Below are 26,562 nucleotides of genomic sequence, written 5' to 3'. Positions count from 1 at the left end.
TGCATTCAGATCTGAAAGGAAGTTTTTAATATTTTAATAGAAGTTCTTAAAGGTCTCGGAATAATTATAATTTTTCCCATTGATTAAGATTATTTTGCATGATTTCTGCTTTCATGGTTCTTTTTTGTCACCCTGCACTATTGTGCAAAGTGAGGACTACTCTGTGGTGCTCTTTTACACTTAGCTTCAAGTACAGTAGTAGTTGATCTTCAGTTGTCAAGGGATAAACTGAACTGAAATGTTTTTATAGGAAAGTGACCAGGATGTGGAAAAATCCTGAAATCAAAACATGAGAGTACATTCTAAATGGAACAGACAGTATTTTCTCTGAAGAAGAGGGAAGATTACCATCATTGCAAATAAGAGAAAAGGTGTCACATAAAGGTGCTATTCTGGAGCAGCAGAACTGGCTTTAATAATGAAATATTCAGCAATAGTGTTTTCAAGTTCATGAATAGAAGAAGCATCTAACAATTAAAACTGGATATAAATGGAATTCTCTGATACAATGTAGTGAACTCCTCATAATTGGAAGTGCCAAGCAGAGGCTGACTGACCATCTGTCAGGGGCATTGTAGCAGAATTTAATTCCTACACAGGGTGAGAGGAGAGGCTCCATCCACAGCTCAGATTCTAAACATCTACGTGATGGCTTTAAAATATGTCCACAAATTCTTTGACGCTCCTCTCTTTAAAAGGTGCCTTGAGGTGGGCCGAACTTAGTAATGTGCTTAAAATGAAGCGTTCATGATGCTATGTGACTTCTCAGGCTAGCTGATAAAAAGGATACCCTCCACCGGGCTGTTTCACTCTTGGATTATTATGGTGGAAACTACAGTCATGCCATGAGGATACTTAAGAAGCCGTAAGAGAAGCTCTTATCAGGAGAAGCCAAGGATTGCTGTCAGTAACTGTAAGCACTGGCTAACAGTCACGTAAACGAACCTGAACCTTGGAAGTGGATCCCTCAGCCTCAGTCAAGCCTTCAGATGACTGCAGTCCTGGCCCACATCTTGATTGAGACCTCATAAGAGATCCTGAGCTAAACTGCTCCTGAGTCCCTGACCCAAAGAAACAGTAAGCATAATAAATTATTGTTTTAAGCCCCTAAGTGTTGGGGTAATTGGTTATACAGCAGTAGCTAACAAAAACAATCCATTTTTATCTGAACACTGAGGGTACACTGCAGTCTTAAGAAGCCTGCTCACATAGCTTTTCTTTTTTCTTTTTCCTGCCAGTTTCCCTTTAATACACTCAAACCACAATTTCCAAAAACTAGTCCCTATCATTAAAGGATAAATGATTATCCAATAGTATTCTACTGTAAAAAGCAGAAAGGAGAGGAATCTAAAATTAATTCCTCCCACTCTGGCTGATTATCATCCCACATTCAAATCTGCTGTAAAAGATTAACACAAGACTCACAAATAGGTCTTAAAAGTGCTCCTTAACAGGAGAGAATTCATTCAGCAAGTTCATCTCTCTGTAGCAAATGGTCAATGAAACAAGGCTGAATCCTTTGAACCATCACATATGAAGGAACCATCTCCTTCAACATGGTACCATCTGCTCAGCCAAACTTAAAAGGTCCAGCCCAGGCTTCTATATGGACTCCAGATTCATATATTTGATATCTTTCTTGATATCTCATTAGTATTTCTCACAAAGCACTTCAAACTCAACATGCCCAAAACGAAGTCCGTGATGTTATTCCTGAACCTAGTCCCTTTCCAGGATTCCCGTTCTAGAGAATGAGACCACATCAATTCAGGGTACAACTCAGAAGCCTTTGTCACATCTCTTATCCTCTGCTTAAAACCTCAATGGCTTCCCACGGCATTTAGGGTCAAGAAAAACATAACATGGTCTACAGGGTCCTGGGGCGGGGGTGGCTGGCACCTACCTGCCTCCCAGCGTAATTCCACCTCTGCCTCAATCCATGCTTTGTTCTTCCTTCCCCCTCTGTGTGCTCCACCACACTGGCCCCATTTCAGACTCTGTAAGCCCCCTACTCTCCCCACCATCGGGCCTTTACACACACGACCCTCCCTTTGCATGGAACACCTTTCCTTTCCTCTGGTCCAGTGAATCCTTTCTTTCCTATTTCAGTTTGGCTATACCTTCCTTAGGAAACCTTTCCGAACTAGCTCAAATTCTTCATATCCCTCATTCATATCCCCACCCCCAATTAATGATTCCCAAAGCCCCAGGTACCTGTTCTTTATGAAAATACAACATTGTGGTTATTAAATGCACAAAATCTAGGCTGCCTGGCTTCAATCCTTTCTGGTTGTGTAAACTTGGGCAAGTTAATTAAACTCTCTGTGCCTGTGTTCTCATCTGTAAAGTGGGGGTCATTGTTACGAATATGTTGAGAAGATTAAATGAAACAATATAGGTAAAATGCTTAGATTGGTGACACATCACAGATGTTACATAAGTCCAAGCTATTGTTTTACAATAGTTGCAATTTCACAATTTCACACATGTTCATAACCATTATTTTGTTCATACCTGTCTTTACAATCAGACGACAAATTCCACAAAGGTGGAGATGTCTGTTTTTACTTACTATTATACCTCCACTTCCTAGCAGAGTCTCAGAACACGAGAGGTGCCTACTGAACATTTGAAGAATGAATAAAGGATAGAGGGTCTGGACTCTGCAGAACCCTAAAGTATCACACTAAGGAGTTTAGAATTTTTTCTTCCAGAAGTTTTTAAACAGAATCACATATGAAAATTAATAGAACGATGACTATAAGGTAAGTTGGGAGGAGAGTTTAAGAGACAGGAAGAACCATTAGCCAACCATCCAAATGGTTTATCTTGGTGGAGGCAATGGCCAGTGTAGAGAGGAGCAGAGAGAGAAGACAAGAAGTATCACAAGAGCAGAATGCTAAGGAAGGACCCCCACAACTTGGTAGTACAGTGGATCTGGAGGGAGTGGTGCGGATATACATAAAGACTAAGTCTCTGAAAGAGAGACTAGGACAGAAGGATGGAATTATGACAGCCAAAGGAGATGCTGGTTTGGAGCTATGTAGCAAAGGTGAGCAAGACTCACAGACAGAGCTATCCAGCAGTGGATGTGGGCAGAGAATTGGAACTCTGGGGCCAACCAGGTCTGGAGATGGAGACTGGGGTCATTCATCTGTGCAGAAGTAACATGAACCCCAAGCAAGAGGCTGGCATATCTGGGGAAGAGAAGATGGAGTGAGAACGGCTGACAGGGAAAGCCTGGGGTCTGTGGCTGTTTTAAAAATCTAGAAGGGTGAGAAGAGCCAGGAAAGGAAGTATGAAAGGTTAAAGTCAGAGAGACTGGACTGGGGAGTAATAAATGGAACAAATAGAAGCTCATTCCTACCTGCTATTTAAGAATTCAGCTAAAGGGTCAGCCACTTCCTAAGGAGACATTTCTGACCTGAACCCTTAAGGTAAATAAACTGCCCCTTGGCATTGTTTGCATGCATTTGCCAACAGCAGTGTGGTAGGCTGAATAATGACCACCAAAAATACCTGGTTTTTAATCCCTGGAACCTGTGAATATTACCGTATATGGCAATTTGCAGATGTGGCTAAATTAAGGATCTTGGTATGAGAGCCTATTCTCAATGACCAGGGTGGGCCCTAAATGTAATCACAAGTGTCCTTGGTAGAGGGAGACAGAGATTTGACACAGAAGTAGAAAGTGATGTGACTGCTGAAGCAAGGTGCTGGCTTTGAAGATGGAGGAAAAGGTCCAGGAATCAAGAATACAAGAAGTGTAGCTCTAGAAACTAGAAAGTGCACAGAAACAGATTCTCCCTTAGAGCTTCCAGAGGGCGTGGGGCCCTGTTGACACCTTGATTTTGGCCCAGGGGAACTGATTTCAGAATTCTGACCTTCAGAAATGCAAGAGACTCAGTGTGTGTTGTTTTAAGCCACCAAGTCTGTGGTAACATCATAGGAGATTAATACAAGTGCTCATCTCACTGCAGGATAATTTGGAGTTCATGTATTTGTCTCTCCACTAAAGTATAACCTCCTCAAAAGTCAGTGATGCTTTCAGACCTTGGTATTTCTGGCACTAAACAAAGTGCTAGACACGCAAAGAAACTCAATTAAATGTTTGCAGAAAGGCTGGAAGAAGAAAAGAATTAGAACAAGAATTAAAAAGAGAGGGAATTTCAAAATAGAGACAGTGGCTGACAAAGGCCTATCCTTAAATATGAAACCAGTAAGATGAATGTCAACAAACTAGGCAGGGCTGAGCTTCGTGCCCACCCCCTACACCTCCTAGGAGCCAGGAATCCCTAAACAGACTGGGGTAGGCCACATCCAGGCTGGGCATGAGAGACTAGAAGGACGATCCTAAGGTGAACCCTAACTCTAGCGCTCACCTTAACCCCGGACGGGGGCTAAGGGTGTCCATCCCTCTAAAAAACCCCAGGTAGCATCATCTGAGGGCTGAGAGTGCAGACTCAGTAACATGAAGACTTGGGTCTGCATCTGAGCTCTGCTTCTTACTATCTGAAAACCCTTGGACAAGTTACTTAGCTTTTCTAAGGCTCAGTTTCTTACCTATAAAGTAAAACTAATAATTCTTCAGAAGATTAAAAGAGGTAATGAATGAGAAGTGCCAGGCATGAAATGAGAATTCAAGAAATAGTACTTTCTGGTTTTGTTATTTCTGTCTTTCTAACAAATTCAGAAAAAGGAGAACAGGGTCAGGCCCAGTCTCATGGAAACTGGGAACAGGGAAAGAGACAGGTCGTGGTCAGAGCTACAAAGATTCCAGGTGAGGACATGTTTGTGGCTGGAGTGGAAAGAGGATGGAGGTCCCTGGAGGTGGACAAATTATGAGATCACATTATCCACATAGTGAACAGGGAGGTGGGTAAGTGGTATTAATGATTGAAAAACAGTCCCCTTGCTTCCAGACTCCTCTCCATCTAGACTCTCCTCCCTGCAGCCACCAGAGTTCTCCTTCAACAATAGAGCACTGGTAACACATCGCTCCCCTACTTTAAAATGTTCGTCCTCATCATTCTCAGACTACAAAGGAAACTCCTTAGCAGAAAGCAAATTAGAAGGTTGGCAAAGAAGTAGGGCTCAGGAGTCAGGTTACCTGAGCTCACATCCCAGCACCATGCTGTCTGTAACAGCAAAACAGATGAAATAATTTACATGCTGATCACTAGGGAGTGGCTAAATAAATTCTGACCCATCTTGGCAATGGAAAATCATGGGAAAGTGAGAAAATTAGGCAAATTTTTATGTACTGGTATGGAAGGATGTCCAAGAGTCATCCCTCAGTAGTCATGGGGTATGGGTTCCAGGACCCACGAGGGTATCAAACTCTGAGGATGTTCAAAGTCCCAGAGTTGGCCCCCTGTATCCCTGGATGCACAACCTGTGCATATGGATGAGGGCCAATATAGCAAAGCATTAAACAGTGCATTTAGTGTACCACCATTTGTGGGAAAAAATGAATATAAAAACATGTAAGTATTTGAATATATAAAATATATTATTAGCTTGTATGTTTTGTACACTCTCTCTAGAAAATACGTAAGAAACTGGTAACAGCGGTTGTCTGTTGGAAAGGGCATTGTCATGTCTAGGGAACAGGAACAGGAAGGGGACTTACTAGCCACTTACATGTATCTTTTTGTAAACCTGAATTGCTGATCACATGCATGGATTTTTTTTTTAGGTTTTTTTAAAATTCCAGTTCCAACATTTATCAGTTGTATTACATTGGCAATTATTAATTATTTAACCTCACTAGACCTTTGTCTCCTCACTCTTAAAATGAGAATAAAAATACCTACCACCTTCATCATAAAGTTGTTACTGGCATTAAATGAGATGACACCAGTAAAATGTTCAAAAGAACGCCTGGCATAGAGTAAGCATTCAATAATGCAGTGATTTCTGCTTCCATAAATAAGGTGGGCAAATACTCTAAAGGTACAAATAACTCTGTGCTGTATAAGACTTTTTACGTAGCTCTTGCAGGACATAGGGGAAGTATCAAGGTTTAAAAGGGGGTGGGGGGACACTAAAGAGAGGCTCTAAGCCAAAAGAGGAACAATGAGCAGTAAGCTCAGACAAAATGCCCAGTGACCCCAAAGGTCCCAAGCTCCCAACAGAAGAAAACAGAAATCCTTTATAGAGGACCACATCCCCAATTCCACTTCATAGATGAGGAAGAAAGACATTCAAAGGATCCTGACTAGCTCATGATCACACAGTCCTTTGAGTAATAGAATCCCTTCTCTAGTTCAGGTCTCCTGACTTCTGCCTAATACATTTTTTCACAGCATTTAATTTATAAAATTTCCTTTACACAAAAAATCCATTTATTAAGCTCTAAGAAAGATCTGTACTGAATGAGGACAGCAATGAGCTTTATTTTTCTCCATCTTTATATGTATTCCTTTTCTTGCTGTAGCCTTTATATACTACTAGAAGAGTCATTTTTGCCAACCAGGATTCTATCTTTAAAATTAATATGTGCAAATGCCCCCTCACCCACCCAAGCTACTGCAATTGTTTCATCCCAAGAGCTCAAGGATAATTATGTGTTTTCATGAGCACAGCATTTATTAGTCAAACCTGTGGGTCTAGTCCAACTTTCCCATTGTATTTTCATGGCAACCAGAGAATGGTACTTGATGTTATACTCCCTAATTTTAAAGGGAAAAAAAACACGTTATGCTTCATTCTGTTTGTTTACAATTTGTCTCTTCATCGCATTTGGTCAGTGGGACACAGCTGTATGAAATGCGAAAGAGCGCCTCCTCCTGGAAGTTCAGAGGAACTTCACCTGCTATCTGAGCTGGAAGACATTTTTAAATTACTATTTCTTCTATCACAAATGGTAAAATTGAAAACCTCCTTGTTACAGTTTTTCCTGTCACATTCATTACAAAGACTTTCCCAGTGCCCCTAGAAAACTAAATGTTTTACAATTTTTAATTCCAGAGTGAGCTCACTAGCCTGGTTTGTTTTGTTTGTCTTAATCAGACTGACTATATACAGGGAGTTAAGTGAAATCAGAAAAGCAAAATTTTGGTTTTGTTTTGTTTCTGCCAAACAGAATTTCCAAGACTTTGTACCTGCGGCTGGGGACAGCTCTTTAAGTCAGTCACATCAGGCAGTCAATCCAAGGTTTCATTTACAAGTCCTACTTAAAAGTCAGTATGAACATGTAAGGAAATCATGATGGCCATCTAGAAAATATGCATTCAGAGCAGCCAAAGTGAGTCAAACTGTGGCTCTATGTCCAAAAAAGTAGATTTAAAAGTAAAATATGAGTCCAACCAGAAATAGTCCCTGTGACTGATACCCCCTCGTTTGTCTCTAAGTGGCTCTAAATAGACTTGACATTAGGTTTCACAGGGCCAGCATAGTGTGAGCTTCACTGAACTGCCTGCTTATTTAGCTCATACTCAACTCCTGAAGCTAATAAAAGAAACTCAGAACAAACCGAGCTACTGGCCTTGCAAATCCCTCTCCTGTGAGGATGCCAGCCATGCACTGACACTAGTTTACTTTTCCCCACTCCGAAAAGCCAACGCCTGCTCCCCTGGTTCCAGAGCTCTGACATATAATGACATAACCATGTCCCTGAAAACCAGATTAAGAATGAGCAAATTAGTGATCCTGGAAAAGAGACATAATTGATTTAAAAGGTTTACTGACAAATTGCCAGAATGCCTTAGGAGTTTTCTTTGGTAGGACACAAAGCCAAAGCAGACAAAAATTTTGTAATAGAGACTGATGACTATATCCTAAGGCTTTCATGAACCCGCAAACATTTGAGTACCAGTACAGCATTTAATGTCTCTCATAGCAGAGCTGCTAAAAGTACAGATTTTAGAACCAGACCATGTAGACTTAAACCATAACTCCACCAGTTAACAACTATGTGACCTTGAACAAGGCACAAAGTCCTGATGACTCAGTTTCCTTATCTGCAAAATGGAGATATAATGGTACTTAATTCACAGAGCTGTTGGAATGACTAAATGAATTAGTATATATAAAAGACTCAGACCAGTGCCTGGCATATAATAAATTCTATATAATCTTTTACCTTTATTATAAATCAATCATTATCTTACTTATCCATTCCTCTAATATTTGCTAAGCACATCCTGTCTACCAGATGATGTGCCCAGTCCCAGGGACATGATGTGAGCAAGATATAAATATCTTGCCCTCAAGGAGTTCATAGTTTATGACAGTGGCAATGTCAGTAAAAAGAAACTGCTTTGATAGCTGTACATCGTCAGTTGCTCATCATTTTTTATAATTGAAGTATAATTGACTTGCAATACTTCATTAGTTTCTGATGTACAACATAGTGATTTGATATTTTTATAGATTACATACCATGCAAAGTTACTATAAAATATTGATTATATTCCTTGTGCTGTACATTTCTCCCTGTGACTTACTTATAACTGGTAGTCTGTACCTCTGAATCCCCTTCACCTATTTCACTCTTCTCCCTGCCCTTTTTATGACAACCACATGCTTGTTCTCATATCTGTGAGTCTGTTTGTTTTGCTATTATTTGCTTGGTTTTTTTAGATTCCACATATAAGTGAAAACATACAGTATTTGTCTTTCTCTGTTTGACTTATTTCACTAAGCATAATACCCTCCAGATCCATCCACGTTGTCACAAATGACAAGATTTCACTTTTTTAATGGCTGAATAATATTCCACTGTATATGTTTTTACCATATCTTCTTTATTCGTCTGTTGAGGGGCATTTAGATGGCTTCCATATCTTGACTGTTGTAAAGAGTACTGCTATGGATATTGGGATCATCAATTTTTCAAGAACCCTATGACATTTTATAAAACTGCTAAGTGTGGGTTGTTTTTCAACTACTTCTTGAGAGTTATTGCATATACAAAAAGGACCAGAAACTGCAGTGAGGTGCTGATGCTAAAGGGCAAGATGGACTTGATGGCTAGTTAAGTGATACTGACCAGCACACCACCGTGCAGCTTCAGGGATGCAGACGTTCATCTGGAAAAGTCACACCTGTGCTCACCAAGGGCCTGTGACAGGGTACATGGCAATCAAATTATATACAGAGGCTAGGAGGGAAAAAAATGCCAAGTTTTGGTAGGAAGTTGTATAAAACACACTTCCTAGCCTACCTCTTGTCATGTTCAGTAACACATTTCACCTGGTAACAATTCAAGCAACACATATTGTTTAAATATACATCATATGCCCATCAAACTGTTAAGGATTCAGATACATGTACAAGAAATAATTCTCGCCTTCAAGAGTTTATTTTCAGGCTGAGAAATACAATTTACATGCAGATACGAAATTGAAAACAATACACAGTGGCACGTTTCTAAGCGCCAAACTGGCATTATGAACTTCAGCTGTGAAAACAGAAAGGCGAAATCAGCGAAGACTAGAAAAACCAGGTTGTTTTTTGTAGGAGGTGATGGATAAGGTATATATGGGGAAGAATGAGGGGTAAGGGCATTCAGACAGAAAGATGGGGAAGTCCAAAGACATAAAAACTGTAAATCAATGTGTGTTTATATCGTCATAATTGTTACATCATTCCCTTTCCACATCTTTCTCTTATTGTCTTCTCACTTTCTCTGCCCAATGATTTGGCATTTTTGAAGCATCCAATCCTGTCTAGATTACACGGATAGTTTTCCTGATTCTAATTTCAATTGGCATAAATCTAGCATAAGTCTTGTTTTCCTCGTTCCTCCTTGCTTGTCTGGATAGAGAAAGAAAAGAAGAATGATTGTTCATGCCTCCATTCATACCCATAAGGGTTGTAGTTTTCCTTCTTAATGTGAGTCATTTTTGTTGTTTTTCTCAGCTGGATTAAATCTTCCTTGCAGTGATTCATGCAGAAGGGGAGGAGGTGAGGTTTTCTTAATTCCCTTAGAAAAGGCAGAAGTCTAAAATGCTTCCCTAAAATCAAACTGCGTTTTAAATACAGGAAGCATCTGCTTCTAGTGTCTTACCTGCTTTTGTTTGTTTTAATTTCAAAATAATCTTAAACTTACAGAAAAATTATGCCTTCCCTGTTTGATCTTAATAAAATGAAAATAACTTTAATACTAGCATCCCACACTTAAAAATACAGACTGAATAACAAGGTTTCCAGCGACACTGAGATGCTAAATTACATTTCCAAGATAAGATAGTGTTGGGCTGCACCCCGCAGGTCTGCAAGGCCTGAACTTGCCCAGCTTCAAGCCTGAAGAGCTGAGAGTCAGGGACAGAGACATCAATGGTTTAATGAACGGGGGAGCTTACATGTCTGAAGCCAGGTCCTGGAGTGATACCCCACCGGGTGCAGTAGGCGGCAAGCAGGACTTGTTGGAAGTTTTCCCTCCCAGTGGGCCGCGGGAGGTGAGCAGTTATAAGGGGAACTGACGTCAAGCCACGTTGGCTTACGGGTTACCAGGGAAACCAGCGGAGGGGCACGCCCTTCACCACCCCTTTGATAAGAAACAGCTGTGGCCCGGGGCAATTATGCAGGAAGGTCAGTCAGGTGAGGAGGGTGTAGGTGAAGTGGGCACTGGTGGAGCTGGGACATACAGAGAGCAAGAAAACAGCCATCTTGAGTGGCCTGAGCATACAGATAGTAAAATGATTATTAAGAAGGCTGCAACCAATTCTAAGCTCTGGCACATATATGTTGGCCAATGCTTTGGCATCCACTCAAATTAAGTATTTGTAAATGGGCAAAACTAGCATGCTTATGTAACTTTTACAAGCACAGATGTTTGTAAAAGAGCCCTCAAATAACTTAACTGGGGAATAAAACATATGTAACTTATTTGTATCTTATTACTGTTGGAGGCACTTTATGATAAATAGAAATATTACACATTCATTATCTCATAAGAGTTGTCTATGATCATCATCTGTATTTCCTTATCTTTCACCCATGCTGATTGCCACTTCTCCACTAAAATAAGTCTTCCTAAGGTGAACAATAATCTCAGGTTGCTAAATCCATTGTGTATTTTCCCAGCATAACTCCTCTTCTACTTCTCAGTAACTTGTTGCATTTGCTCTACTCCCTCCATCTTGAAGTATCCCCATCCTTTGCCTTCTATGACATTACCCTCTTGTCATTTCCTCTGCCCTTCTCATCTTACTCATTCTCTTCCTCCAACCCAACCACGGGACTTTACTTCCTATTCTCAACCATTACTCTACTGTCCCCTACTCAGATGTCTCCTCTGAGCTCCAGACCTGCATGCCAACACCTATTTAACATCTCCACGTAGATGTCACAAGGGCACCTCAACTCAGCATAACCAAAACAGATCTCAAGGTCTGACCTCTTTTTCTGTGATGGCCACCACGTCCATCTAGTTGTATAAGCCTGAAACCTAAGAGAAGGTTGCCCCCTCCTTCCACATTCAAACTGTCACCAAATACCACTGATTTTTGCATCCTTAGTGCCTCACAGGTGTACCCATTTCTCTCCAACTCTACCACCTGTTTTGTCTCTTTTGTGTTTCACTGTAATTATCTTCCAATTAATCTCCTCCAGCAACTACTCCTTCTCTGCTCTCATCTGTTCTCCATTCTGTAATTCTTGCATATATATATGTGTATGGTTTGTTTTCATTTATATATATATATATATATATATATATATATATATATATATATATATATATATATATATTCTCTATCCATTCATCTGTTGATGGACACTTAGGTTGCTTCCAAAATCTTGGCTATTATAAATAATGCTACTATGAACACTGGGGTGCATGTCTCTTTTAGAATTACTGTTTTTGTTTTCTTCAGATATATACCCAAGAGTGGAAGTACTGGTAGTTCTATTTTCAGTTTTTTTGTGGAAGCTCCTTACTGTTCTCCATTGTGGCTACACCAAGTTACATTCCCACTAACAGTGTAAGAAGGTTCCCCTTTCTCCACATCCTCACCAACATTTGTTATTTGTGGGTTTTTTGATGACAGGTGTGATTGTTCATCTATTGGAAAAATGCTAATCCAATCTATCTTCCTCTATCTGAAACTCTTCACTGCCTTCCCATTACCCTTAGGATAAAGGGAAAGGCCTATAAAGACACTGTCGCGTCTCCTGCTTGTCTAACTTCAGCTGTTTCCACATCCATCTTCCACCACAGGTTCCTAGCTCCTTCACCTCACTGGGTTTGTGCACAGGCATTTCCCCCTCCTTTTCTCTGCCTAGTTAACTTTCATTTAAACTTCAGACTCAACTTAAATGTCACTTCCTTGTGAAGGAAAAGCCGGGCTGGTCTAACAAGATAACACACAAGTCTAGGAATGTGAAGGAGAGGCTGGGCTGGGCTAACAAGATAACTCACAAATCTAAGTACTGGAATACTCATCGGAGTTCTGCTAGACTAACTTGTAAATCTAAGTTAATTAGTGTTGGTTTGCTGTTCATGTTTTTTGCTAGCCAGCTGGGTTTTCAAAGATACATATCTGGCTTTGGAATGTTGGTTTGCTGCCTCCCCGCCTCCACTTTTGTGACGATAATGCTGCTAAAGCTGTTCCATGCCTACTGGCCGAATACCCCAAGCTTGTACTTTACCCTATAAACCCTCATGTGCACGTCTTGGAGGTGCTCAGAGCTTCGGAGCAGAAGCCCCTCTGAGCCCGCCGGTGTAATACATCTGAGTACTCCAACCCTCCGAGTGGTGCTTGTTTCTTGACTGGCCTGTTGTTTCCGTAACATTTCTGGAGGCTCCAGCGAGATACAACCACGCCGGCCCCTTGAGCCGCTGGACTGGTGGCTCTGGCCGACTGGGGGACGGGATTCCGGCAGCGAACGAGGTGGCGCCGTCCGACGGTATTCTGGGTTCTCCTTCATGACAGCAACTCGGCCCCCCGGGTGGCTGGGCTACAACCAGAGCCAGACTCCATGGAGGGACGGACAGACTCACCAGGTGGCCGTCCGGACAAGGTAGGAACCCCCAGGAGGTATCAGGTCCTGTCCCATTGGACAGAAGAGGAGGCTGATCCCCTCCTACAGGCTCTCCATCTGATGGTATTTCAGACGGGGAAATCAGGTCAGGTATCAGGTCCTGTCCCAGTGGACAGAAGAGGAGGCGGATCCCCTCCTACAGGAAACAGGATATTGGTATTGGTGGGAGGACTGTTGTTAACGTGTGTGTGTGTGTGTGTGTGTGTGTGTGTGTGTGTGTGTGTGTGTGTGTGTGAATGAGCGGCCTGTGAAGCATGCGATCAGGCTCGAGTTTGTAGCTCCACGGCATTCTGCTACGGAGTTCGAGTGAGTCCCAACCTGCTGTTCCGTGGTGACCTCATACAGCTCAGGGCGGTATAAGTCCCTCAGGGTCCCGATCGGAGTCAGCGGCTTATACTGACCCGCCAAAGCTAAGAAGCACCTTCGTCCCCACGAGGGGAGCGGCCAGGCAGACGCAACGAAAACCCTCCCTTGTCTTGTCTGCGACACCGGCACAGGGTGGCTACACTGGGAGGGAAAAGGACATAGATAGCCAATGAGTCAACGCCCCTGTGCCCTTGGAGGCTAGGATGCTATTTCTTTGAAAAAGTCTCCTACCTGATTCTGTCACAAAACACCCAAGACTTATTGTTCCCCTCCTGAACTGACCCAAGTAGTGCCCCTTTTGCCTAGCCCCAGACCCCCAGGACTCAAGTTTAGAAAAATTCCTTCAGGACCGGGCTCACCCGGCCTTGGAGGTCCCTTTCCTAGTCCATTTGTTTTACCATCTGCCGTCAGTCCTATGCCCCTGATACGTTAGTTCAGGATATAGAGAGGATTTAATGAAGAAAGTCCCTGGAAATGCTTGAGGCCTTGAGCTCCAGAGACATCAGCTGTGACTGGAACCCAGACTCCCTGGCCAAATTAGCCTTCAAACAACTCATAGACCCAGCAAGAGAGCAGTCTCTCTGGGAACTCCGGTGTTTTGAGGAGTGAAGAAAGAAAAGATATAAAGGCTAACTTCCCTAACATCTAAAAAGAATGGGAGGCTCTAATTCGAAACCCACCACTCTAGGCTGCATGATTAAGAATTTCAAAAAGGGGTTCTCAGGAGACTATGGAATTCGAATGACCCCTGGCAGGCTCCGCACTTTGTGTGAGCTTGAATGGCCAGCCTTTGGAGTTGGGTGGCCCTCAGGAGGAACTCTGGACCTAGCAACATTGCGAGCAGTCTATCAAATAATCACTGGAACCCCAGGCCACCCAGATCAATTCCCTTACATTGCCTCCTGGCTGAATATCGCCCAGACTCTACCCCCATGGATTCGGTTCTGCTCAAATGGACTTGGACAATGCAAGATATTAGCAGCTCAGCCGGTCCAGGCCAAAAAGGACAGATAGAAAAAAGCCTATTTTCCAGGGAGACACAGAAGACAGATATGCCTACCCCCTCCGTATGCCCCCGGGGCACCAACACCTCCCCAGCCTGAGGACCCAGAGGCAGAGCCCAGCTCCAAGCCTGAGCCAGTAGGAAGGAGACTCTGCTCAGCACAAGCCGGGAGGCCAGCACCACCGGCCCTCCAAATGCCGCTGCAAGAGACACAGGGGCCACAGCAAGTTGGGGAAGACGGGACTGTTCAGCCTGGGCACCCTGTACTCTACTACCAACCCTTTAGCACCACAGACCTTCTCAACTGGCGCCATCATACTCCTTCCTACTCTGAAAAGCCGCAGGCTATGATTGACCTCATAGATTCTATCTTCCATTCTCACCGGCCCACCTGGGAAGATGTCCGCCAGCTGCTTCTGACTCTTTTCAATACAGAGGAGAGGAGATGCATTCTCACTGAAGCATGAAAATGGCTGCAGGGCCAAGCCCCTGGGGACACAATGGATGTTGAGGGATGAGCCATGACACATGCCCCTGACATCAGACCAGATTGGGACTTTAACACCCAAGAAGGAAGAGAAGCGCTGCATGAGTACTGGGAGGCCACCCTACAAGGGCTAAGAGCGGGAGCCAAGAAGCCAATTAACATGTCTAAAACGACCATGGTGACCCAGAGGCCAGACGGAACCCCCACTGACTTCTATGAGAGACTACGTGAAGCATTCCGAGTCTACACTCCTTTTGATCCTGAGGCCCAAGAAAACCAGCGGATGGTCAACACTGCCTTCGTAGCCCAATCATACCCAGATATATGCCGGAAACTCCAAAAACTGGATGGACTCGCAGAGATGAACGCTACACAGCTGCTGGAAGTAGCAAAGTTTTTGTAAACCGAGAATGGGAAGCCCAACGAGAAGCAGACCAGCGAATGAAGCAGAAAGCCGCACTCCTTGCAGCAGCCCTGGGGAAAACAAGCTTCAGCCAGAATCCTGCACCACCCCGGAAGAGGGGACCCCAACCATGGATGCCCCTGGACTGAGAGCAGTGTGCATACTGCCTGGAGACAGGACACCGGAAGAACAAGTGCCCAAAACATAAAGGATGGAAAGAGAGCACCCCCCAAAAGACCTACTTATCAGCTGGAGCCACCAGCCAGTAATCACATCGGACTGGCTGGGGTCGACTCAGAATAGGAGAGACCGGGCTCCCTGCCCCTGGGCCCCCGGGAGCCCATGGTCAAGATGTTTATAGGAGGCCAACCAATGACTTTTATGGTAGACACAGGAGCAGAGTATTCTCTGGTGACCCAACCTGTAGCCCCCCTGACCAAGAAAAAGGCGACTGTTATAGGGGCTACTGGGGACTCAACTGCCTGCCATTTCTGCCAACCATGATCCTGTCAAGTAGGGGGCCATCTAGTGACACATGCCGTTATTCACTGTAAGGGACCATATTTAGTGGTATTAACTACCCCTACAGCTGTTAAAGTTGCAGGAATCATCCCTTGGATCCACCACTCCAGGGTTAAGAGAGCGACTTCACCTCAGACAGAGGGTCCCTGGAAAATTGAGTGTCCCAGGAGACCCGCTCAAGATCAAGATCAAGAGGGACCAGAAAAGGATCGACAGCCCTGCTCTAGCCACACCCGGAGGCTGGCTAGTCAACGCACGGCCAAAGCTTGAGGAAAGCTCAACGCAGCTGTTAAATGCATTTCTTTTGTGCTCCCTTTCCTCTTTCCTTGTTTGCTATACCAGTCTGCGTACTAGCAGTGGGGCTAGCTAGCGCCGCCACACCTAACTGGAACATAGGCCATAGAGTCCTGATAGCTATTTTATACCTTGTTATAATTAGTGCCATCACTGCAGCAACATGTCTAAGGTAATCATAAGGCTGATGTTACTGACACTAATGCCCTCACTCTCCTTGGCTGTACAATGCTCCTGCATGGAACCGGGTGACAGGTGGTCCATGTACCAACCTGTATTTTCAGCTTACAGGTAAATTCAGCCACGATCTCCAACAAATAGCAGAAAACCTGGGAACTCTGCAAAATCAGATTGACTCTTTGGCCGAGGTGGTCTTACAAAACAGGAGGGGTCTGGACCTACTCACGGCCAAAGAGGGGGGACTATGCCTCTTCCTAAATGAAAAGTGCTCTTTTTAAGCCAATCAATCAGGAATTGTCAGAGGGATGATTCAAGAGTTACAAGACCGAGTGGAAAAGAGAAAACATATTTTAGATAAGAGCCCATAGACGGGCCCCTGGGGCTGGACCTCCTGGCTGACACCGTTCATAGGTCCCTTGCTCCTGATTTTTGCAGTTCTGCTAATTGGGCCCCGTGTCCTAAACTTCCTGACCCGCTTTGTCAGTGAGTGGATAGAGGCTATAAAACTTCAGATGTTAGCCTCCAATTATGAGCCCCTGCAACAGATAAGTGATGATGCTTACTCCAACTAGAGTTGTGAAAGCATCAAGAGGGGGGAATGTGAAGGAAAAGCCGGGCTGGTCTAACAAGATAACACACAAGTCTAGGAATGTGAAGGAGAGGCTGGGCTGGGCTAACAAGATAACTCACAAATCTAAATACTGGAATACTGATCTGAGTTCTGCTGGACTAACTTGTAAATTTAGGTTAATTAGTGTTGGTTTGCTGTTCATGTTTTTTGCTAGCCAGCTGGGTTTTCGAAGATACATATCTGGCTTTGGAATGTTGGTTTGTTGCCTCCCCACCTCCACTTTTGTGATGATAATGCTGCTAAAGCTGTTCCATGCCTATTGGCCTAATACCCCAAGCTTGTACTTTACCCTATAAAACCTCATGCGCACGTCTTGGAGGTGCTCAGAGCTTCAGAGCAGAAGCCCCTCTGAGCCCGCCGGTGTAATACATCTGAGTACTCCAACCCTCCGAGTGGTGCTTGTTTCTTGACTGGCCTGTCGTTTCCGTAACATCCTTAGGGATGTATCTTGGAGCACCTCCTCAAAATAAGCCAAGTCCTCTGGCTTCACACCTCCAAAGCAGTATGCATTTTTCCTTTGTAGAGATCATATACCTACTCATGCTCATTTGATTATTGACTCTGAGTGATTATAAGGCAGGATCTGCATCTCTTTTGCTTGCCCTTTTATCCCAAACTTCTTTAAGCCTTTTCTCTTCATCAGCCATTATCAGCTGTTATGAATTCTAAGTGTACTAGCTCCACAGGGGTAATGAATGCATACTATGCTCATGTCCCAAGGACCTGGAACGGCTTCTCCCTGTGTTTCGCACTTCCAAAAAGGGTTAGGGCTTACATATGACCACCCTCCACATGGCAGAAGGGAAACAACTTCCAGGTTAAATAGCACAGAGGGAAAAATCTGCCCCACTACTGGAAGGCACACCTTCACCTTCACACATATTGGCTACAACCAGCTGAGAATGCTGATTAACAATTTCCTGTCTATACAGCCAGGACTACCTGGGCATGAAAAAGAACACTTTACACAGTAAAGCAGCCCATTCCATTCATTCTTTCACTAAGAAGCATTTACTGAATGCTGATTTTGTGCTAAAGTACCAAGTATTATGGAGCAGGAGATGGACAATAAGAGCTGCTCTTTATGGAGGATCTACCATGTTCCAGGACTACAAATTGTTAAGTGGCAATTTATAAGCAACATTTCAAGTAAATTACCATCTTATGAAGAAGTGAACACTTAACAAACCATAATATAAAACCAAAGGGAGTAAGCAGGCCTATATAATCTACATTATTCCAGATCCTTGACATAGTCCGAGGTAAAGGCATCTGAGAACTTTATGAAGTCTCAGAGTTCCAATTAGAATCTACTTTTCTAGGGTTCTTAATTACTTACGAGGACATTAAATGAATTACAGCTCCCAGTGGCCAAATACCTTGTATCGATCATCCAGATTAGAAAAACTCAGAGTTCTTATTCAAACAATTGATTATTTGGAAGATATTTTTAGTTGGCTGTACATTCTGGTGACTCCTAAAGTGAACTTTACCAACCTGGTTTTCTTGCGGTTAAAAAAAAAAAAAAAATCCAAGTACCATTTATCCAACAAATATTTCATCTGAGTGCCTATCATGTGCTAGGAGTTGTGGATCCAAAAGTGATTGAGTCACGGCCCCTGCCTTTAGGGCTGGGTTATAGGGGAGACTCACAAAATAAAGTAAGAGCCATAAAAAGGTGCCAAACAGAACAGGGGGCACAAAGGAGCCAAGGGTTAACTCTGCCACGGACAGAAGGGTGGGAGCAATGTTAGTAATGTCCTCATTGAGGAAGTAACAATTAAATTTGTTTTGAAAGGTTTATTCCTCCAGCAGACAGAAGGTAAAGAAGAAGAACAAAGACACAAAGGCATGAACAATGTGGAAGGTGGGGCAAACAGTCAGCAAGGCTAGGCCTGGACTTATCACACAATTAAGCAATGCAAAACCACAAAAAGATTTTAAACAATAAACTGGTTTTTAAAACTTGCACACAAATGTTCATAGTAGCACTATTAACAATAGGCAAAAGGTGGAAACAATTCAAATATCCATCAACTGATGGCTTGATAAACAAAATGTCGTACATTTTATACCATGAATTCTGTATAGCCATAAAAAAGGAATGGAGTTCTGACACATGCCACAACATGGGTGAACCTCGAAAACATTTAGCTAAGTGAAAAACACCAGGCACAAAAGGTCACATATTCAATGTGTCCATCTGTATAAAGCATCCAGAGTGGCAAGTTTATAGAAACAGAAAGCAAATTAGTGGTTGCTGAGGGGAAGAGAGGAGGAATAGGGAGTGGCTGATTCACGATGAAAGGGTTTCCCTTTGGGGTGACGAACATATTCCGGAAGTAGATAGTGATGATGGTTATACAACACTGTGAATGTACTAAATGACACTGAATTGAACACTTTAAGATGGTGAATTTTACGTAAAATTATAAGTAAAACAGAAACAAAAAAAGCACAAAAAGCTAACAATGCAGAAAGTTTTAAGGTGGAACGTAAAAATTCTCAACATCCCCAACTCTCCAGTCCTACTCTATGAAACATGTTATTTAGGTTTTTCATTTCAATATTGCCTTCCAGAAATGTGTTTTATATGTGTGTATATAGGGGTGTAGGTGAATGGAGGGGGTCATATGGTCATCTGATACACTTTTATCTATCCATTTAAACTACTGGGAAACCTTGGGTTCTTAAAATTCCTGTATCAATATAGGTAAGCCTAGAAGAACTCACTTTAAACTAGAATTGCCTAGAATTGCTTTAGTCTGCAAAGATTTTTTTTAACTTACAAATCAACAGCTGGTCGATAAATTGAGAGCAGCACGGTTGGGTTTTCAGGTGGAGGTTACTAAGGAAAATTCATTCTATCAAAATAAATATTTAAAACCCAGTAACAGGCTGAGAAGAGAAAAAGCATTGTGACTACAGGAGATCTCATGGTGATGCCAACCTGAGTAGAGCCATGATGAGAAGAGAAGACATGAAGGGTATTTATTGTGAAATGGTTTCAGGTAACAATGTACAAATAACTAACAATGTACAAATAACTAATTCATGATTTAAAAAAAAAAAAAGCATTTCACAAGCAGAGGCACGAACTTTAACAGTCAAAAGGTTTTGGAAAACATCTTACTTAGAAGTTAAACTTTACAAAAAAAGTTGGAGGGATAGGTAATTAGGTTTATCTATTTATTTGTTTATTTTTTAATGGAAGTACTGGGGATTGAACCCAGGACCTCATGCATGCTAGGCACAGCTCTACAAGTTGAGCTATACCCTCCCCTCTATAAGTTAAATTTAAAATTAATGTAATTTATCCTTTAGAGTTAGTAAGTTAGTGTGATAAAGTCAACTAAACAATGCCTTCAAAAAGGGAAAGAGTGAGGCTTTTTAGAAGGTAGGAAGCAATGTCAAAGAAAGATTTTGGGGAGAGATGATCAATATTTATTGCTCAGTCTTAAAAAAGTACATTAGAAGAGATGAATCTGTCTTTACCTCTACTCTTAACAATTGAATCTGTATTAACAATTTAAGTAGGGGAAACTGTTGTAACTCTGCTGTTTGACTATCTGAAAATAAAGAGCTACACTATAGCTTTAGGAGAGAGAAGCCACCCAGTGTGTAGTCATTGGCTATTTACTTCAGAGTTAGGATTAACACTCTGAGTCTCAGTTTTCTTGTCAATAAAATAAATTGAAAGTTTTGTCACTGAAGGGAGCAACCAAGGGTCCTCAATCAATACCTAAACTGTCTCTATAAAGCACAAGAGCACCTGTCTTAGGCAAGGAGGCAAGGAAGTCCCCCACTTCTGATAAAACCCCTCCTGGGGCAAACTTGCAGAGAAACGAAATCTGACAGTATCTTCTAGTTGTGTTTACATAACAAAAACAAAAAGGCTTAGCCATGAGAAACCGGTATAAACTGGCTGAACTTCAAAACCGGGACAAACTTTACAGCTCCTTACCATCTCATTGTAATAATAAGACCTCCTCCCACCCATGCCATATCGATTAGACCGACACACAACCCAGACACTGAAGGATCATACAAGGGCAGAAAAGAGGGGAGGGCCGCATTCTGGAAAATCATCTATTTCCATGAATCAGGATGACAAACGATCACAGCATCCTATAACCTCCTTTAGCCTTTTCTATAGAAAGCTTGCCTTGCCTGGAATGGGAAAAAGCTGCTTTTAGAGCATAAGTTCTGCCTTCTCCTTTCCTTGGCCAATGAATAAAGTTTCTGTTTGCTGCTAAGAAAGTAATTTCGCCTTAACAATGTGAACAATAATCAGGTAGGAAAAGAACATAACAAGGAATCGGTAACAGTTTCACCTCAAAAAATAGTCAGAAAAATGATGTTTTGCAAAGCACTCAGCACAGGACCTAGCACATAACAAGTGTATAACAAAATGTTCGATATTATTATAGTTAACAGGAGCGATAACACCATCAATGTACCTCCTGTCTCCAAGTTTATAACCCAGTGTCATGGGCTATAAGCCCAATGCAATGTAAGAAGATGACTTACACACAAAATTTGTTTCCTTTTTTTCATATAGCATTTTAATGCACAACTGCTTAATATAAAAAATATGCTACTTATCTTTTTATTGATCAAACTTTTAAAATCTTACTTTAAATTAAATTATTTTAAATGTACCATGAAATTCTTATTTTTAAAAGTTACTGTTGTAGTTGAGAATTTATCTTGTATTTTGTTTTCTCAGTGTCTTGGATGCAGGACAAAAGAATGAAACAGGGTTCTCCTCCCTAGAGGGGAAGCTAAACATTAAGACCCGCATGACCACAGCAGTCTGCGCAAGTGGCTCTAGAAGAAGCTGAGCACAGAGGTGCGGAGTTGCCACTGAGCTGACCTTGGGAAAGGCCAGCCTAGACAGGACAACATAGTAACAGCAGACAGATGGCTGGGATCAGCACCCAAGCGCAGCATCATGTGGTCACAAAGGACAAGGGCAGCCAAGGTCCCCAGGGATGCAGAGATAAGGGGTTTTCCTCAATTAAAACTGGACATCTGGAAATCCCTTTTCAAAACTGGAGTGAACTTCCATGAGGTCAGCAGCTTTGTCTTGTTCACAGCTCTATACCAGAACAAGAACAGCACTTGGGACATAGTAAATAACTGAATCAATATCTAGGGATGAATCGATGCTTGGATTCGTAAAAGTCTCCAAGAATCCTTACAGAGCAGAAGAAAACAGAAGTCTGAAGATGACCGATAATGGACTTTCCAATAATTGTGTGAATAGGGGTTCTCTTAAAATTTGAGGAATAGTTGGGGGAGTGTGTAGTTCTGTGGTAGAGTGTGTGCTTAGCATGCACAAGGTCCTGGGTTCAATCCCCAGTACCTCTGTTAAAAAAATAATAAAATATAAAAATAAATAAGTAAACCTAATTCTGCCACACACACACACACAGAAAAAGAAATTTTAAAAATTTGAAAAAGATTGTTGATTTTTTTTAATTTTGAGAAATAGGGGGGAAAAGTAACATTATTGGCATCCAAATGGGTAGATCAATACATTTCTGTTATATTAATCACTGAAAGCATTTAAATAAAGCCTGAATAGAGATGTTGTACAGGTATAATGGTCCTATTTGCGAGCCAATACTAGGAAGCTCTACCTTGCACAGGAAAGTTGTTAAGTATAATCATAAGATACACTGTCCATCTAGAAGAAATTCCTGTCTGAACAAAGCATCAAGAATATGTGTGTTCCTCTCGAGCAACTGCTTTTAGTACAGATATTGTCAACTAGGTAGCATGTATCCTAGGAAAGTTAGAAGCCAATAAGAGTGTATGTCATCTCACAATGCACTTTAAATCTAATTCCTAGCTTTGTTTTATGGCAATGACTGACTCTTCTCTCATAAATGTATAAAAGCATCACGACTTGCCTGTGCCCTGTGGAGATGCCTTAAATCCTTCCTACAGAAAGGGTGGTTGTAAATACATGGCCAATTGGATTTCTCTTCTTGCAGGGGAGGTAAGTCCACATGGTCTTTATCCCTAAATAATCAGATCAATGCCTGGTAAGTCAAGGGGCATGTCCAGGCCCAGAGGAGATCCTGCCCACCACTTCTGCACCTGTCAGAATCTCCCAGGAACTCAGCCATGTGTCAGATACACCTATGCTGCCTCACAGCCACAGCACCACATCAGTCAGGACTGCCAAGAAGTTCTAGGATTTAATCGACAACTTTACACAACCAGAGGAGTGGCAAACTCCACTCATGCCCAGACAAGGCCTCAAAGAATAAGTCAAATCTTTTTTTTTTTTTTAAATCTCTGGGGTTAGAAGCGTCTCTCTTTTTTTTTTTTTTTTTTTTGTAGTTATCACATACAAATGTCTCTGTATTACACATCACATTCACTTTTCTGACCACCTACTTTGTGTTAAAACAATAAGACTATGTTGAAGAGCCTTAAAGACAATAGAGTGTGAGCCCTCCTCATGAGGGAAGGCAGCTCGGACCTTGGAAATTAGACAGGCTTTGGTGTGAGTCTTGGCTTTGCCACTTATTCGCTGTGACTACAGCCAAGTCAGTTAACTCTCTGAGCCTCCATTTTCTCATTTGTAAAGTAGGAACAGTGAAGAAGACAATGATAATGATGATGTCTCATCTCAGGACTGTTGATGGACAAAGAATCTGGCAGTGTCTGACACAAATTATGACTTAATAAATGTTACCTTCTCTCCATTTCACCTCCCTCTCGTCAAAGATCTTTAAATCAGTAAGTGAGTGAGAACATTCTATAAAGCTAAATAATTACTTTAGCAAAAGAAAAATAGTAACAATGGCCAATATTTATTGAGCAATTACTATGTGCCAGGTGCTTTACACACATTATCTCATCTGCCTCACCACTCCTTCAAGGTGCCAGTGTTGTCCATATTTTATAAATGAGGGTGCCAAGGCTCAAATATGTTAGGAAATCTATCCAAGTAAGTGGCAGAGTTGGGATTTGAATCCACCTAGCCTGACTCCAGAAGACATGCTTTTAACCACCAGGAAAACACTGGTTTGAATATATATATACAAAATTTTAATGGAAGACAAAAAGAGTAATTCATTTCAACTGGAGGATGGTGGCCAGGGAAGCCTTTGGAAAGAAGGGGGTATCAGATTGGGCCTTGGAGGAAGAGCAAGATTTCATTCTGACAGAGGTGGAATGGAAAAGGGATTACAAAAAGGAAGACTATTCCAGGCTGAGAAATTGGCACCAAAAAAAAAAAAAAAAAATGGAGGCATAAAAGATATGATGTGCTGGGAAACAGTGAGAAATTGGCATGGATAGACATCCCTCAGATCGTGGGTACCTCATGGTATAAACCAGTCATGGTAATCCTACTCCCATTTGCCAGAGAGAAGGATGGAGAAGGAGGAAGTATTATAAAAGCAGGTTGGGGCCAAACGTCATGCCTAAAATTTCTTCTAGGGGCAACTGGATCTTAGCTGCAATAGAGAGCCATAGGTGGTTGCAAAAGAGAAGATACATAATCCTACCCATGCTGCAAGAAAGGAATTGTCAGTCATGTGGAGAAGATATTAGAATGGGGGAGAGAAAACAGTTAGGAGGTTCCTGTAACATTGCAGGCAAAAGACAGTGGAAAGCTGGACAGCGCCAATGAAAATGGAAAGCGGTGTACACAAAGACATCCCAGAGCTCAACTGGCTGGGCCTGACTACTGACATGGGTGCCTGAAAAGACACTGATATTTTGGGCCAATAAGGAGAAGATAGAAAATGGAAAAGGAGAGGGCAGCTAGCAGTCCTTTGAAAAATAATATGATTCCTTGAAAAAGCAGTGTGATTGTTAGAGGTGCTTTGGGCTGCAACTGACAGAGGTGCAGACAATAAGAGACATTTCATTATTTTGCAAAAGAAGTCAAAGTAGTAGGCAGTTCCAGGAATCGTTAACTATTCAATGATGCTATTCATATATGCATTCAATGAGGGTCAAAGAAGGACTAGGTTAGTGCCTCTGAAATCCTCTTAATTTTTTTCTCATAGTCTCAAACAGTGGTGGCAGCAGCTCCAGTCCTTACATGAAAGCATCCAAAAAAGGAAGACTTCGCTTCCTGCATCTGTGTCTACCAATTAGGGAGAAAAACATTTTCCAGAGGCCTCTGAGCTGACTTTCTGCATAACAGAATGTCATCACTGGCCACCCTTAGCTACCAGTAAGCTGGAAAAATTAGTATCTAAATGGGATTATGATTACCACAACTGGCTTACACTATGATGTATCCATGAGCCAAGTATGTTACAGGCTGATCAAATTCAAAAAGCGTCAGTTAATAAGGAAGAAGTGGTAATGGCTATTGAGTGGGTAACCTACAGTGTCTGCCACAAGCATTCTGAACAAAGCAATATGCCTTCCAGAAAATGGGACTTCACAAGATGATAATGTGATACTTGGGCATGAACACATGTTTCTGATGAAAGTGGAGCTCTGATTCAGCAGCCTCAGAAGGGATATCTTAGCCTAAATTCCTCTTCAACATTATAGAATATTCTGAGTCCCTAAGCTTGAAGGAAGAAAGGTCTTCACCTACCCAAGAAGGAAAAGATGATAACAGAAACACTGAGATTTGTGATTCAGACTATGAGAACTCCTGGCAAAGCAAGATGATGATGATGCAGTCTCAGGGAAAATACAACTCTTGCTCTTCCTAATAGTTTTGGAAATTAAAGAACATTGACTCATTCCATTCACCAAAGCTATTTAACCCTTTTCTGCATGTTCAAATCCTATGTGTTCTTTAATGTCTAGTTCAACTTTGGCTTCTTTCATCAAGTTTTTCCTATTACCAACCAATTTGTATCCCATCATACTATTTAATACATTCACAAACATCTTTCTAATCCTATTATCAAATCCAGTTGATTTGATTTAAATAGTTACCAATTCTGTCCACCTCCTTCCATATCCATTGCTGATAATAACTGCTGATGTTTACTGGGCACGTGCTACATGGAAGGCATTATTCTGTGTAATTTAAAATTATTAATTCATTTATTCATTTTAACAACCCTATGAAGTAGACTACTGCCATCATTTCACACATGAGAAAATTTGGAAATAGAATTAAGTAACTTGCTCAAATTCACATAGGTAGTAAGTGATAGAGGCACTTTTAAGAGTTCATTTCTTAATGGATAAACTACACTGCCTCTCTCTTCTAAAACCACACCCATTTCACCTAAACTACTGCAAAAGGATTCCATCTGATCTCCTTACTTACACTCAACTCCTCTCCAATGCATTTTTTATCCTAAAGCTAGAATGATCTTTTAAAAATGCAAAATTTGGTCATGGCATAAGGCCTCTCCCAGCTCCCTATGCCCCCCAAGATCTTGCCCTGACCACCTCTCCAGCCTTACCTTGTGTTATCCTTTGCCTAGAACTTTGGATTCTAACCACCTGATGCTATCATTCCTTCCTACCCAGAGCTTTGCTCAGGCTGTTCCCTCTACTTAGAAGGCTCTTCCCCATCTCCAATCCTGCCTGCCTTACCTATTCAACTCTACCCATCCTTCAGATCACAATTTAAATGTCACTTCACACTCAGGAAAGCCTTCTCTCCACCCCCAGAGTAGCTCAAGTTCTGACAGGTCATAGCAGATTCTGTTAATCACTAGATGATCTATCTCATA

At 41.9% G+C, this 26,562-nt stretch overlaps 1 protein-coding gene across 6 annotated transcripts in view; it reads right to left on the bottom strand.

Moving 5' to 3' along the window:
- Positions 1-26,562, bottom strand: part of GDA (guanine deaminase) — a 91,724-nt gene that overhangs the window by 61,539 nt on the left and 3,623 nt on the right. The window contains exon 1 of one of the 6 annotated variants that reach the window (XM_014567795.2): positions 10,311-10,424. The exons of 4 other annotated variants lie outside the window; for them this stretch is intronic. The gene's annotated coding sequence lies outside the window, so the exon portion shown is untranslated. Of the gene's footprint in view, positions 1-8,995; positions 9,068-10,310; positions 10,425-26,562 lie in introns of those variants that run through there. One more of the 6 variants, XM_032477829.1, reaches the window with a different exon arrangement.

Source organism: Camelus ferus, chromosome 4 (genome assembly GCF_009834535.1).
Source record: "Camelus ferus isolate YT-003-E chromosome 4, BCGSAC_Cfer_1.0, whole genome shotgun sequence".
Taxonomy (NCBI): Eukaryota; Metazoa; Chordata; class Mammalia; order Artiodactyla; family Camelidae; genus Camelus; species Camelus ferus.
This window is presented reverse-complemented; position numbering and strand designations above follow the sequence as displayed.